Below are 16,243 nucleotides of genomic sequence, written 5' to 3'. Positions count from 1 at the left end.
TGTTGCAATCTTAAACACATCAGTTTCAAACAGATCTATATATCTGTGCTTGAAAATAGTGTTGTTATCCGTGGGATACCTCGACAATGTTGTTGTGATATTCATTTGTTTTTAAAGTTATATTTAATTATTGTCATGTCTTTTAAAGTCAAAGTTCTTTCTTTTTTTTTGGGGGGGGGGGGGGGTGCTTTAGTTCAGTTTACCACTGTCATTCTCTTTCTCGTTTTCACCCCTCATCTCTTCCCTTTCTTTCCTGCCTCATGGGCCTCACAGTGGCTGCTGCTCTTCCATCTGTTTCCCAATCAATTTGGTCTCATTTCCTGCCAAGTGGTCCACCTCCATGGGCTATGCCTCATTGAAGGAAGCAATGAATGTTGAGGCCGTAAGCTGCGGTTGTAGTGATCACCCTCTCTGTGTCACAGAAGCTCTCCTGGAGTTTATCCATGCGATTGATGTTTCCGATGCGGCAATGCACACGACCACTGGGTGTATGTTTTAGCAGATGGCTCACAAAGTATACTGATTTGAACAACTTAAGAGTTTAATGAGGAAACCAGTGCACCTGTGGTCAGGCTCTTGTCAGGGGTTTCTGTGTCTTATTGATATGAGCCTGGTGTTTGTTTAATTTGCAGGCTGAAAGTCACACACAGACAGCTGACTGTAATCTGCATACAGAGCGCTGTCACTTCCTTTTAACTGCAGATTTGCGTGTAAATGTTTGCAAACAACAAACCACCCTCCCAGGACAGCAAACATGAGTCCTCATTACTTTATTGCCACTTTGTGAAACACTGTGTAATCTGTTGGCACCATCAATCATTTTGTTTATGACTGGCCTATCTAATCCCTATAAAAAGTAATGTCTAACTCATATCCAATTTATTGTTGCCCACATGTTTCTTTGCTCTCCTAGTCTTGAATTCATGTGGTTAAACAAAACAGAAACGGACATCCTCACCTATGTGCCAGAAAATCTCAGAATTTTAGTCGTCTCTCATAATGTTAAAGCAAGCCTTAGCTCACAGGGAGGTGACTGTTGATCAGAGAGAAACATGGCAGTCCCACTGGTGGAAAAGGTGCTCTTACATCTATTAACCTCCAACTGTTTTACACGAGAGTCGCAGGACAGTGAGGGAGAATCCATGGACTGTTGGAAGTCCCCGCAGTCCAGGAAGTCTTTTTTTCAGTCAAGCTGTTTCAAGCCTCTTTGAAATCCTGTAAGAGAGTTCCTCGGCTGACATGCATAAACCCATTAACAGAATATTGGTATCCACCTCTTTCGCTGGAAGTCCAAGATAATTCTTCTCTGAGCAGAAAGTGCGCTTCCCCTGCTTTGGAATAGCTTTTAAATACACCGGCAAATACTGAAGAATATGCACGGGGAAAAAAAGCCATTATTCTACACATGAACACCTTGTAGATGTAGTAAAATGTGACTTTTAAATAGCAGTCAAAGCTCTCCTGAAGATTTTCTGTAAAGGCATGTCGAGAACGAGTGAGAGAAACTGTCTTCTTAATTGTGATCCAGCAGAATCTTAATGTGGGTTGTAATCACACAATGCAGAGCCGTGGTGTCTGCCAGGCTGCACATGAAGTAGCCGCTCTTATCAGTGGGAGCAGATGGAGAGCGTCCAAGTGAGCGGCTCAGTCTGGCTCCATGTATGTCATAAGTAAGAGGATGACCTTGGCTCAATCTCAACTGCGTTTCAACCCCAAGAAATACACACTTTCTACCCTTTTCTGTCTCTCCTGTGTGTGTGTGTGTGTGTGTGTGTGTGTGTGTGTGTGTGTGTGTGTGTGTGTGTGTGTGTGTGTGTGTGTGTGTGTGTGTGTGTGTGTGTCTCGCTTTTTCACCTCACTCACACACAAACTGCCTTGCTCCTACACATTCCAGTACACCGCTTTACAGCTGGAGACAATATGTACTCCTCCACACTATCACTTCATCCAAAAAAAAAAAAGCCATTTATAACAAACCCAGTGAGGCACTAAGGCTGTTTGCGTGACCCTAGAGGCAGCTAAGTCATTTGTAGCGTTTACCACAGTAGGAGAAAGTATTTTTTTCTCAATGATAAATGTAGCTTTATAGTTACTATCAGAAACAGACGGAGTAAAAAAAAACCTCCTCCTTTGCCGAAGCATTCAATAAAGTTTAAGCTCCATTTTTTTGTTATCTCTATTTGACTCATGCATGTAAATCCTTCAAGGCATTAATCAAGCACAGTTGTTAGGGTCTGTGGAGTTGTTTTGGCTTTGTCAAACAGTCAGTGAAAAGTTAAATCAGTGTAATTTCTTTTCAATAAATCTGAATGTTGCTGGTAGATTTATTTGGACCGTAGCTTGGTGACATAAGGGAGGAAGAGAGACTGTGTGCTGAAGTGTTATGAGGTTTGCCTTGTTTAATCAGCTAAATCCAATAACACATCTTGTTGTATTTGTTGCCACTCTGGTGTCTCTGTGCGTGTCTATTGCTATGTGCTGCAATGGTCTATCCCCCTCTGTTGAGCTGTGGAGGCTGCAGACTCTCATGGGCCTCCTTTGATATACGGTCACTGAGTGCTTCTTCCTGTTACACAACGCTTGTAGAGGTTTACCAATACTAGCTATAACAGAAGTGCTTACTAAGAGGTTGAGTTCATTGTTTTAAAAATGTTGTAAATTGTCTCCAAAGTCCAGAAAGACTCCCTTCCCTTGATCAACCCGACATCATATTCACTAAAGAGGACGGATATAGAAAATTATAGAGAAGTCTCTTAACAAACAGACAACAGGTAAGACCCAGAGGGAGGGTTTGAGACATGTAATGGCGTCTCTCATTAGCCGTTTTTCACATGTTCACTCCTGAAAATGTCTAGAACATTTCAGGAGGACTGCTCCGGATATTCTCCTTGCTGAGGGAAAAATACCAGGGGACTGGTGGGCGAAAGTCCGGGTGAAGTCTGAGTGAAAGATTATGCTGCCCTGCCCCTGGAAATATTAGGAGTTTTTCAGGAGTGAAAGCCCTAAATATGGGTTGTTGCAGATGAGTTTTTTCACATCCGGTGCTATGTTACTGTAACCACAAATCGATTTCTTGTGATATCACGCATCGATTATTGCACCTCTCCCCTGGCAGGTCTTCCTACATGCACTATCAAACCTCTGCAAATGATACAAAATGCAGCAGCACGACTGGTCTTCAACCTTCCTAAAAGAGCACATGTCACTCCGCTGTTCATCTCCTTACACTGGCTCCCAGTTACTGCTCGCATCAAATTTAAAACTCTGCTGCTCGCTTACAAAACAGCGAAAATAAAACGGCTCCTCCTTACTTTAACTCTCTCATCCAGGTCTACACTCCCTCCCGCCAATGAAAGGCGTCTGATCCAACCTTCACAACGGGGTCCTAAGTCTCTGACTAGACTCTTCTCCTCTGTCACCCCCCGGTGGTGGAATGAACTTCCAAACTCCATTCGATCTGCAGAGTCCCTCTGCACCTTTAAGAAAAAACTAAAGACCCAGCTCTTTCATGAATACCTACTAACTTAATGATGATGGTCTCGATGTTATTGATGATGATGATGGTAATGACGATGGTTTTTGTTTGATAACGACGACTTATAAGATGGTTTCTATACTGATTAGAGACTTAAGAACTGCCGTCAATGTTGTGCTTTGCCTCTGGTCACTTCCTGTCAGCACCTGTGTGTCCAATCGGACTCAAAGCTGATCGTTTGCTCTTACTGACATTGTTCCCTTTTTTCTAGATCCTTGCTTGTGTTGTACTTACTCTCTGATGTACGTCGCTTTGGATAAAAGCGTCTGCTAAGTGAATTGTAGAATTGTAGAATTTCTGCAACAAGTCCCTCCCTAACATCCCTTTTAAATATTCAGAATCAAATATCCCCCTGCAATCTGTTTCTTTGGTTATTTACGTTCAAACTTCTATGATGGATTTGGAAATAGCTGGTGCAAAAGCATTTGTAACCACGACAGTGTTGCAACTTAGAATTTCCACCATATTTCAAAAGTCTCCCTCATAACAAGCACAACAAGGTCTTTTGTCTCCACCCAACATAACAGTACTGCAGATTTCATTTCAGCCGCTGTCCATTTGCCCCCAGTATCTTATACACGATGTGAGATAGGCCTTGCTGATTAAACATTTAAACATGGGTTTCTTTTCATAATCAAAAGTTTCATTTTTTAAAACAGCACTTTATATTCTTTTTCTTCAGCATTAAGAAGAATTGCTGAGACTGAGGACTAAACCTTATATAATTACTTGACCTTTTTTATCTGTTGCTTTAAAAGAACGGCCTTCACATGTGCTGCATGACACTTCCCTGTTTCAGGCTGGTAATGAGCTATTGTTCTTTCACATTCACACACTATCTGGATAATTAGCATTTCACATTATTGTAGGAAAAGCCCCCCTCATACATCGGGTATTAAATGCAAATGAGACTCGGCTCAAGTCTCGATACGGATTTGGAGAGGAAACTTGAAAAATGGTAATTGTCTCGTTCAGACCACTTGAAGGCTCACTTTAGAACGACCTTGTAGACTCAGCTAAAATGTGGAGCAGAGAGGTCGAGTGAGGTCATCTGTATAAGGATGAGGTACTTCATCTTGTTGGCTTGCCCTTTGTGAAGTACTAGAAGAGGAAACTGTTGTGGACTTTAATTTAAATGTGTTTGTGTCTTAGTTTAGTGCTGGTGCAGTTAGTGAAAATGTCAGTGTTACTAAAAAGGAAGATGTCAACGCAAAGAGAATATTCCTGCCTAGAAATGTCACACAGCTTCTAATTAGAGGAGATATGTTTCCTCTGTTGACCTTTGAGGTATCATTTGTAAGCGTAACATGAAAGGGGAGTAGTGGGCTCATTTGTTTCTTACACTGGTTTCTGTAAATTTCAACGGTATGATCCCCTGCTTTTCCTGTCCCTTTTCCCTGACATCCTTTTTGAGTTCAATAAACCAAGCCAGCTATGGCAACTACTCCATTACTTTTGATTATTTGTAATAGAGAGCTCATCCTTTTTTTAGTTCAATCATTTTTCTCTCTAAAGACTTGTTTTAATGAGCTCTCATAAGGACTACCTCCCCTGCTAGCCCCCTGGCTACATCCAGATATGTGCAGCAAGCAACTCCACTAGACCCAGACTATATAAGGCATGAACACTTCCCTACACATGAAGACATGCCATTCTTCCCTTTGACAGATATTATCCAGCGGGGAATGGTGGCTAAAGTACTCGAGTAGATCCTTGATTAACAAATGTTGAATAAATAAAGCGTAAAGCAAGATTTTAACGCTGCTCAAGATCAGCAATATGAGCTTTTTGGCAGTGGCATTCATGAAAATAAATACTAATTAGTTGATGAATTAGTTGATGACCAAAGACCTCTTAGAGAGTAAATGTACATTTTTAAGGAGAGAAAAACCAAGTTATTCTGACCTGATAAAGTCACAAAGTGTTATTTTTATCATCATCTGTTTAACCTTGTCATTTTTGATTGCTTGAAAAGTCAATGTGCTATAGGTGCTCAGCTTCCTAATTTGGACATATTAAACTAATTCTTTCCTGTCCTCTCCTTCTCCCTCTGCCCTCTTGATCCCTGTCTCCCTCCTAGACGCCATGATCCGGGCAGAGGAGGATAATCGTACACCCCCAGAAGACAGCATGGACACCCAAAGGCACGCCGCTGAAAGGTGACCTCCAGACACTTCACCTCCCCAAAACGTTTGGTGAGTTAAGCTTCAGAGAATCTGTTGTATTCACACATGCAGGGGAGTGATGCGGCTGTAAAACAGGACACGTTATCTAATGTGTTTCTCTACGGCTTTTATCCCCACTGCCTTTGGGGGGAAAGTTCGATGTGTTTTTTAAATTTATTTCTGGAATCCTGATTGGCTCAGCCATGCATATACATTGCCATTTCTCCTTTGACCTAAGTAGTCATTTCAATCATTTCAATGAAAAAAAAATCTTTGTTTCTTAATTAAGGGCAGGGCCTCTCCTTAATGATCTACTTTCATAAGTGTATTTGATCTGAAAAAGCCTTCTATCACCCTAGAAATAGGATCAATAAGTCTTTGCATAAAGCACCTGTTTATGCATGCCTGTGTGTGATGAAGGTAAGGTATTGATTGATTTTAAAGACTCAAATTGTGGTCTTAAACTAAACTGCACTGATTATTTGGTAAGTCTGACGAAGAGAAGGATGAAACCACATGAAAATGAGTATTACTTTGGAATCACATTCCAGGAAGTCTATTGTTAGCAGAAGCAACGGCCCATATACGGCTGCAGTCCTTAGTGGTGCGTTCAAACCATCTGTAACTTATTACATGTGGAAACTAATTATTAGCACACACATGCACACACACACACAGCGAAATAGAATAAACAAACATCATTAGAACAACAGCAATCATAATACCAAGACACCAATTAAAAAAACCACTACTTGTACTAATGTGAGCCTCCCAGAGTAATAGAGAGCATGGAATAATCTCAGCCCTGCGACGTGAACACAGCATTTGTGTGGTTTGATTGAAACAAGTGGTTTGAATTCAAATAAGCACCCTAGATATGTCATTGGAGAGGTATTAGCACCACATGAGGTGAACAGGCAGCTCCTCAGCAACTGAAATAGATATGGGAGTGAGATTCAGAAGTGGAGAGGATTGGGAATTTGAATTGCCACTTGTGACCGAGCAGCAGACAGGTCTTGTATTTCTTTGATTTCGTTCTCATTGCAAAAAAATGAGAACCTGACTGCAATTTCAAGGGCTGATTTCAATGGGGTGAAAGCAGAGTGACAAAAAAATGAAATGTAAAAGTAAATCTGGTCGATCTTTGGTTATATTATCAATATATGGCCTAAATATGTTGGCAAACTATTTGTTTACTGTCACACATGAAAAGCTCTTGCATTCACATTAGTATTTGTTTTCTGAATGGAACCAAATGCCTTTGAAATAAAGAGAAACATTCCTCCCAGCTGAGCATAGCAGACAAACAGCTGCGTTCTACATGGTTCATCTTGCTGGGAAGCTCGATTGGTGCTAAAATATTACCCTCCACTCCTCTGAAAAGCTTGCAGTAAATGCAGTAGCTGTTGGCGTGAGGCCCCCGTTATGGAAATGCTCTGAAATGATGATGGATAACAGACTTGCATCCATTTAAGAGTAGAAGACCTCAGGCAGTAATCAATGCAATCCTTGTGAGTGAACACAAATAAACATTAAAATCAAGCGAACACCAAAAAAACAACATATTTTTTCATTAACTGGCTAAAGGCAGGGCTCATTTGTCTTGTAAGAAATGGTGTTAATGTACAGTGTAAGTGCCGTCTCTCCACAATGAGTTCAGTGGGTTGAAAGTCTCCCAGAGTATCTGTGAGTGCTGGTACATCAGCGGGGATGGTTAAAAGCACTCGAGCATTGGATGGAATTCATTCAGCGTGCATTTAATTTGGCTTCGAGGTACCAACAGGCACAGACGTGGTTATACAAGAGATATGGACTTGCACATTTGGGCGTGTGAGTGTAGGAAGGTGCTGATAAAGCGTTTCTGTCACCTCATTTCCTTGGACTTGATTACCTGTCAAAAGTAATGTTTCCCACGTTTGTTCAATCGTACATCTTTCAGCTGTCGTTACATTGTTAGATTTTATTGAACACTGAAGATGTTTAGGGGCTGATTGTTCTTCATTTCATATTTTAAGTGCTTTAAGCTGTTCTGTCTGTCTGAAACCTTCAGTTTGAGAGATCACGATAGAACTATCTCTGAAACAAGAGTATAATGATATTCTAGAAACTGGAGGGCATACTCACCGGTCTTATTTGTGAATTAAAGCAATGGCATATGATTTCTTTTTTAGAGCATGTTTTTTGTATTTTTTTGAAAATGTCTTTACATCCCATATCCCATTGATAAATCCAATGCTCTGCCAAAAAAAAATATCTGTGGATTTGTATGGCCTGTAATGAGCCTATCCAATCATTTCATCTGAAAGAATGAAAAGGAGTGCAAGACTTAGCTACCTTTTTTTTTTTAACCTTTTATAGCTAAATGCATCAACACAGTATAGAGGAGGGGGAAAAAAGGAAAATGATATGACATATACAAATGCGGACGAGACATTCAAGGGTGTATCAAAGGAGTGGACCAGGGGATGCCTGGGCCACCCATGAAATCTGATTGGCCACCCCAAGACAGATTAGACAGATAACATTTTCAAAACACTCTTTACCAATATAGAAACACACTGAAGTACCATACACCAAAGAGGAAATATGAGAGCTATTTAAATGTTACAGCAGTAACAAACAACATTCAAACTATGAGTAATGATACCAAAAACAAGCGTGCGTTCGTGCGTGTTTGAGTGTGTGCAAGAGTCAGTGTGGGTGTGTGTGTTTGCTTATGTGCCTGCCTATATACAGTCGCTGCTTGCTTTCTTGTTGGCATCCTGCCTGTTCAATCATTGCACATGAACTAAACTGCTCATTCAGTCTCTATTTGAATCCGTCCACTTCTTCCTGCTGGATTTCCTACACGTCTGTGAAAATGAATATGAAGTGTTCAGGAACAAAAGATGAGTGAGATTGTGAGGGAAATCATTCCAGAGGGACTTCACTACGCAATGGTGTTTTGTATTATAATAATTCAACATTTATAATAAGACATGTATTTAGTATTCAGTTGCTGTTCTCAAGGCCCCAAATTTGCAATTAATCCTCGACTAAGTTACAAAATCTCTGACCTGACATGTCCTTTTAACACATGGATTCAAAACACACAGATCTACTCTGCTGAGGTCTTTACAATCAACGCTGTGTTTTAATGAAACTGAAGCAGCAGCAAATGTTGTTAGAAAAAAACCCACAGTGCTTGTTTTCAATCTCCTTAAAAACTCATTGGCTGTGCCAGATGAGTATCTCACTGCTCATTAATAGTTTTTCAATTACAGCTGAAAGTGTGGAGGCAGTTTCAAAGGATGTTTGTTTTCAAGGAATTCAATTCACTTTTCTTTAACCCTAATCCTGATGCGAGTCATATATTTTTTAGTATGTTTGGATTCCAGACTTCCTCTCTTCTTGTAAATAAACTTTTTGAAAGCTTACGACATGGAATACTAAATTATGTGCATGCTAAAATTAGTACCAAGATGTGTTTGATTCTACACTTTATTTCAAAGAGTCTCTATTCCCACACAGTTTTGACACCCACACAAAACTTGTTCATTGTGCAAAACCCATGAATAGAATAGTTTAACAGATAGATATTTAGAGTACCTTACATATTGTTTCTAATGCATAATGTATTATATTAATGTACAGTGTCTGGATATGCTACTGGGACTGGAAGGTTTGGACTGTCCTCTGTGATTATCTTTATTAGACTACAGCACTTCAAAAGCTTAGAAATGCTAAGATTTTGTTGACACATTTTCACCTCTCTCTCTTTCTCTCTTCATATTCAATTCAATATTTTGCCACAAAGTTAGAAAATTGGTTTTAATGAGCAAATGGTGTGATTTAAATTGGCCTCCTTAGAACTTTTTATTACTCAAAAATATGCCTCTTGAATTTTTTGATCATCCTGCTTGGCGCCGTCTGACTTTTATTTCATGTAATTGTAAATTAGATGCTGTATATTATAGGTTGTTCTAAGGGTAACTGGAAGAATCTCAAAGTAGGGAACGACTGTTATTTGAGGTCTGTCCAATTTGCATCCAAATGATGTGAATTAACTTGAAGGGTACCAAGACAGGGTTTTTTTTCATGCAACTTAAAAATGACTTAATCTTTGTGATTTCTATCACATGGAAATTGTGTAATTCTCACCAAAAAACTTTTTACATCCATGTGTTACATTTGAGCCGGAAACCTCTTGTGCAGAGAGTAAATGTGCTTTTCCAGTCTGTTCTCCGCCCTGTAGAGCTGTTTGTGAATTTATGCACGTATGTATTAGTTGCTTAAGGGGACAGTGGTGAACTTCACAAACATGAGGGGTGCTCAGACGGCGTGGCCCCATGGGTATGAGGTGAAGCCACTAGGGACAGACCGAGGAAGTCATGGTTGTTAAAGGAAAGGCACCACAGCTGCAGCACTGCAGACCCACAGCTGTGACAATTGTTACTGATGACTTCTTTTATTCTGGAGTCAGAGCAAAGAGGTGCTGCATGTCAAGACGGAAAAAAAATGTAATTCCTTTCCAAGTTTGCTCTAGAAACTCCATCAGTTGTAGCAAATTTGTAGCATATTTTATGGTTTTTGTAATTGGGAATCATCTCAAGTGGTTATAATGTTTTTGCTGAATTTCAGGCACTACCTCGGTTTGAAACATGTTCCTATTCTCCATCACTCCACAGTCTTTTCTCACCCTCTCTCACCCATCCACTGAGATTCAAGGGGGGATGATTGCACAAATGATGTTGCACGTAATGAGTCTAATTTGGTTTTCCGCCATATTGCACAACCCTTTAGCCAAGTCCCTGTCCTGCACTTTACCATCTCGTCCACACATTGCCTTGTCCAGAGGCGGCTTTGGCTCAATTTGCTGCATCCTTTCTCCAATATGTTTGCTCCACAGCAATCTTTCCATCCTGAGATTGAGTTTTTCCAGCACTAATCTTCTGTGGTCTCTCTGCAGTTTTTGTGCCTTTCAGTCGCTTGAAATAAACACTTGATACTAACATTTTGAAAGACTCTCCAATGCAAAACAATAGAACTATGACTCAATGAAACGCACATTGTAACCTCTCAAGCATGTTGAATTTTCTATCCTATATTCCATACAATTCATTGGCCCTGAAAACACACCAAGTCTATGACAGCACCATTCTGTCGGGTATGGTATATAAACTGACCCCAAAACCCTTAAACTCTTTTTTTAACCATATACACCTGACTGAAGATGATGTCTGTCATTTACAGTTTAAGTTTGTTTGCTTTTGACTTGGCTACAATCTCGGCTGGCAAGGGAGTCAAGCAGGGATGCAACAAAACACTGTAAACTTAGACAAACTCTGCAATAATTTCCATTTGAGACGGCGACACGTTTAAAACAACGTTTGCAGATGGTCATTTTTTTGTTTACCGTTTTCTCTTCCTTGTCGTTATACTCAAAGCTGAAGCGAAATGTCCCCACACCACTGATTTAAAAGACGGGAATGCTTCCTTATACAACAATACTTCAATATTATATTGAGAATAGTTGCATCCCTAGAGTGAATGCTAACTTTTCATGGCTTCTGGTGTAGAAAGTGGTCAGTGATAAAGACCTTACTTACAGAAAATACTTCCTGTCCTGTGTGTTGCCATTATTTATAGTGTGACTTGAATCCTGAGCAGTAAGAGTCAAGTTCAAAGAATAGAATTGGAGTTGAAGTGGAGAAGCATTGTCCAAGAGCGAATTGTTAGCTACATCTGATTGCAGGTGTTATGGCCAATGTATTCCGCCTTTTTGCTTTTGCATACAGACATAAAACTGGAACTGCAACTGGAAACCAGACACTTTCGATACCTCAAATCGTGTTATTTACAAAGAGAGAATTGAGATTAACACGTCTCTTATGATGTTAGAGTTCCTTTGTTACCCTTTGCAGATGATGCTTCCTAGGTTTACTGTATATGCTTTCAGGTTCCGTATGCAGATGACGTTTTGATTACGTTTACATTCGGATAAATAAAGTGAAACTATTATTGTGTCATTTGGTCCGTTTCCTCACACTATGCCTATGTTAAACCTCGACAGAAAGTTATGCACTTCACTTTTCTGAATCCAAACATGTTGCACACCTACATACGTGCAACAAACTTTCACAACTTTTTTTTTTCCCCACAACTTTTTACACTCCCCTCTTTCCCCCCCTCCACAAAAATTCTCGTGTTTTGTGATCCTTCCTACTCCAGCTCCCAGAACACACAGTCCCATACCTGCTGGAGACAGTGTCCAGATGTATCTCCCCAGCTTTTTCTTCTGTGGCATAAATATATTTTTTATGTGGTCGCTTTCCATTCACGCAGCTCCTCCGACAACCTGCACGCATGTTATCCTGCAGACGTGGAGTGCATGGGTGGAAAAACAGCACTCTATAACCTCTGTCCACTTTTGAAATATTTAATATATATCCTCTCTTGTAAGACACTCAAGGAATTGTAATGGGTAGGTGCTACACATTGTATTCTGCTGTCTATAATGGCTTCAGCTACAACTAGTAAAAGTTTTTCCACAGGTTGTTTTCACACAACATTAAATATTTATTGACTGGCAACATAACTTGGACAAAATTAAAAAAACCTCAGTTAGGATCTAAACAAAATGAACACACATTATCTAAAAATGTTACAACTTCATTTAAGTGTAAACAAACCCATTTTCTTAGCATTATAGTCCCTCTGGACCCCACACAGTCTTTAAAGAACAACCAAGACAAAAGACACAACTTTTGTTTAGGTTTGTGCACCCCAGTAAACACAGAGAACATGCTATAAAACAGTCCATTTCAATGCACGAACATAGTAAAGTTAGGACAACTCATTACATTTTATTTGCACAGAATGACTTCATCACACTAAATGTGTTCTAGCACTAAAAGTTAGTGAATGGAACAAGCTAGCCCTATTTGGTTCGTACTCACTCACAAAGCAGCAGCCTATTAGTTTAAACAGGGAACATGTAGCTTATACTGATTGTTAGTCTTTAGTTGAGTTTCCTCATGTATCTGTTTGGGAATTTCTCTAGCTCTTGAATCAAAATGAAGTAAGATTTGCTTTTAGAGCCGCACCCTCAAGCTGCTTTCAAGGAATCACAGTGTTAGGCACTCGCACGTTTGACTTCATTATTTCCCTGAGGGATCGCGGTCTCACTGAACGCCTGCCATGGCTGTATAGCATTTTAGACTTGTAAACAGAAATGTCACAATATTATCTTGAGGCAGTGTAGAGTATACATGAGGTCTTATCTGCAATAACAATTGCGATCCAACTGTGTATCCCACAGATACACAAATGAAGAGGAGTAGGTCTCACAACTTGGGTTCGGTGTCATGTATTTCTTAGTTCGGTTATATCCACACTTCTTCATCAGCTTGCTGGCAAAAGACCTCATGAGAAGACCACAAAATGCAAAATCAAATTTGAGCCGGTATTTCCTTCATCTTTCTTTGATGTTGTTTCAAGTTAGAAATAAATAAAAAAAAACATTACAGACAACGCTAGGAAAGGGCAACATACTTTTTTCCTTTTTCTCTTTTGACCTTCTGTCAAACCAGTTTAGTTATTCGGTTTACACAACCTCTCTGGTATTTTTCCTTCTCAAAGTTGATAATTGAAATCTAGGCATGCGTCGTAACGGCTTGGTGATGAGGTGGTAAGCTGTATCTGCTGAATGCTGTGTCTAAGGTCTCTGTCTTCACGATGATGGATTTTTACAGCTTCCACATCCTCTAAACCCCAAATGGAAGATAAACAATCAAGCAGAGAATTTTGAGCGCTTTTTTTTTTTTTTTTTTTTTCCTTTGGACAATTCTGACAAAGAGGTATACCCTCAGGTGTTTTATTCTCAAAGATCAAACCAAACCAAACACAGGGAATGTGATGTCTTTGATTCACAGGTCTGAGAGTCAAAGCCAGTGAAAAATATTCCGTGATGGACCATTTTTCCTATAATTCTTCCTGAAAATGTGCTGTTTTTTTAGCTGCAGGTCTACAGTAGGCAATTGTTCTTCTGCTGAGCCGAGTCTTGAAGCAGTGTATGTTTCCCTTATCTCAATATGCAGTTCTCTCTTTTCTTTTTTTTAATGCCTTACTGTTTGTTCCTTACTCTCCTTTGTTGTTCCCTCTCACTCTCACACCTGCATCCTCCACACGCTTCTCCTTTTCTTCCTCATAGTCCCTTCATTTCTCTTTCACTGGGTCATTAGTTATAGGTGAGGTGTCATGGAGAAGCTGGTCCTGGTGTGATGCGTTAAGTGTGGTATAATTCACAGATTTGGCTCCTGTGTGATAAAGACCACTCATAGAACATCTGTGCTGTGAACCTGTGCTGCTCTCAACTAAAATGAACCATGTGTTGAGCGCATACAGAGGGAAAACAAAAAACGGTTTTATTCCCTTATCCCCATAGCAGGAGGAGGAAAAAAAAGTTTGAATGGAATGTATTTTGTCACTTTAAGTCCAGCATTTAAAATGATGTTCTTTTCATACGAAGGAAGCACCCTATTTCTCATGTGCTTCCGTTTTATCTCCCATTCATATTCATCTCCTCACGCTAACATTTGATTGGTTTCCAACTTTTAGCCTCGCTTGGAGCCAAACCCATCCTTCTGTCTTACAGGGGTCAAGGTGTCGGAAGATCTGAATTGATGATTCTGGCTTTAATTAGTATAGCCTGTTTTAGTGATGTCAGCAATTCTTTACAGGCTATGCTAATCTGTGCCAGAATCAGCAATGCAATTGGGATGGAAGCATTTCTCCGTGACGTACAAAAAAAGGCTGTTTGTTGCTCTGCTGTCAGTCCCTGAATTTCTCCATTGATTTCTTACAGGTTTTGAGCAGCAGCTTTGGAACATAACGCCGTAACAACAAAATTATTCCTCGAGATGGATGAGAGTTGATAAAGGCCGTGTGTCAGGGTTCAGGTCTGCAGACAAGAAATAATTTGTAATCACCAGGATGAAGAGAGGCCACCTATGTCTGATGTGCTGCAATCAAGTGGCCTTTTTCTGAGACGACAACAACAACTCCAAGAGTGTAAATGTCAAAGATGATGTCAGTTTCTCTTCCTCCCTTGTTTTCTCATTGCACCTTTTGATGTCAGATAAGGCGAATCACTTGTGTGAAGAAGTGTACGGACAGCGCTGTCTCCAGAAGCTGCTGCCATGTTCTGTTGCTGTGTTTTCTATTAACCTGCCATGTTAGAGGGGCCTAACCTGTCCACACGTAATTTAATAGCATGCCAGAGCTTTGAAAAAGCCATTATCTCTGCAGAAGCTCGTTTGACCTCTACGTTGATGAATGTGTAATGCTTTGTCATCTTATTTTAGGCACATATGGAGAAGAGATTTCCTTCCTTGAATCATTGATAAGGCCTTTTTATATTGTTTTCATCTTTTTTTTTCTTTAGAAATTTGGAACAATCTGTTTTAAATTCTAATCCTGATAAATATTCTAATATAAATCAGTTTTCTCCCTAATAACTATGAGCATTTCTTATGATTTACCTATTAAATATAGTCCCATTCCTGGTTCCCTCTCTACAGTAGGGAACATGGTCAGTGCCAAAGTCAGCCATGTGATATAACTTAGAGTGGAATCAAAGAAAAACCAAATCTTTGGACAAAATTCAGATGTCAGGTAATTACATTATTAACAGCAGGACAAAATGCCCCATGTGCATGGAAACAAATACATTTGAATGACTTTGTTTAGCTAAAGAAAATAACCGTGGTATTGTTACATCATAAATGAATAGGATAACACTCTTAGTATATTATCTCACCTCAGTCATTGGTACACGTCCTAAATATTTTATCGCCCAACACATGTCACTTAAGCCAGAAAATGTAATTGCTGTTGCTTACACCGGCCAAATAATGCTCTGTGGGAAAAATATTCCCTTTGTGTGACTCACTGCTGCAGGGTGTAGCACAGCTTGCATCCAGTAAAACTGACATACAGGTAATCTGCCTGTAAAGCAGGGCTCTGAGGGACTGACATTCTCCTGTAGCCTTTGATTGGCAGGGGAGCAAATGGCACCAGCATCTGGAGGCACTCGGATCAGACCATGATAATAAATAAAAAAAATACAGGGACACACACAAATACAGGGTGAACGCACACACTTATGCACCCAGTACAGCTGGCCTCTCGCTAACCCTCCAGCGCTACTTCTACTTTGTCTGGCACCGAGAAGGAATATCCATCCACCTGTGAAGACTGCGACTTTGAAGCAGCCCAGAGAGGAAATGTGCTCTGATTAACATAATCAGCCACAGAGATTTTCTCGTGTACCCCTTTCAAGTTTAATGTTTTAAGTAATTTGCCATTAATCATTACTTAGCTTTAGCAAAGAAAGTGATTAAGTCCTACAGCCCCTCCTTTGCTCTCACACACAATTTGCTACATACTCCAGACCTGCCCTGATTGATTTTGGAATTTGGTATATTAGTCTACTGCCCACTGTGTCATGTTATCTCCATCTGTGTTGATGAATCATCTGTCTTTATGGCAAACAGCAATTAAC

At 40.0% G+C, this 16,243-nt stretch overlaps 1 protein-coding gene across 2 annotated transcripts in view; it reads left to right on the top strand.

Annotated features, from left to right (window-relative positions):
* Window positions 1-16,243, top strand: part of chrm3a (cholinergic receptor, muscarinic 3a) — an 85,612-nt gene that overhangs the window by 25,353 nt on the left and 44,016 nt on the right. For both annotated transcript variants that reach the window (XM_061040015.1, XM_061040016.1), the window contains exon 2: window positions 5,616-5,730. The gene's annotated coding sequence lies outside the window, so the exon portion shown is untranslated. The remainder of the gene's footprint in view (window positions 1-5,615; window positions 5,731-16,243) is intronic.

The sequence above is a fragment of the Labrus mixtus genome, chromosome 6 (assembly GCF_963584025.1).
Source record: "Labrus mixtus chromosome 6, fLabMix1.1, whole genome shotgun sequence".
NCBI lineage: Eukaryota > Metazoa > Chordata > Actinopteri > Labriformes > Labridae > Labrus > Labrus mixtus.
The sequence above is the reverse complement of the archived record's forward strand: the minus strand, read 5'-3'. Positions and strand labels throughout refer to the sequence as shown.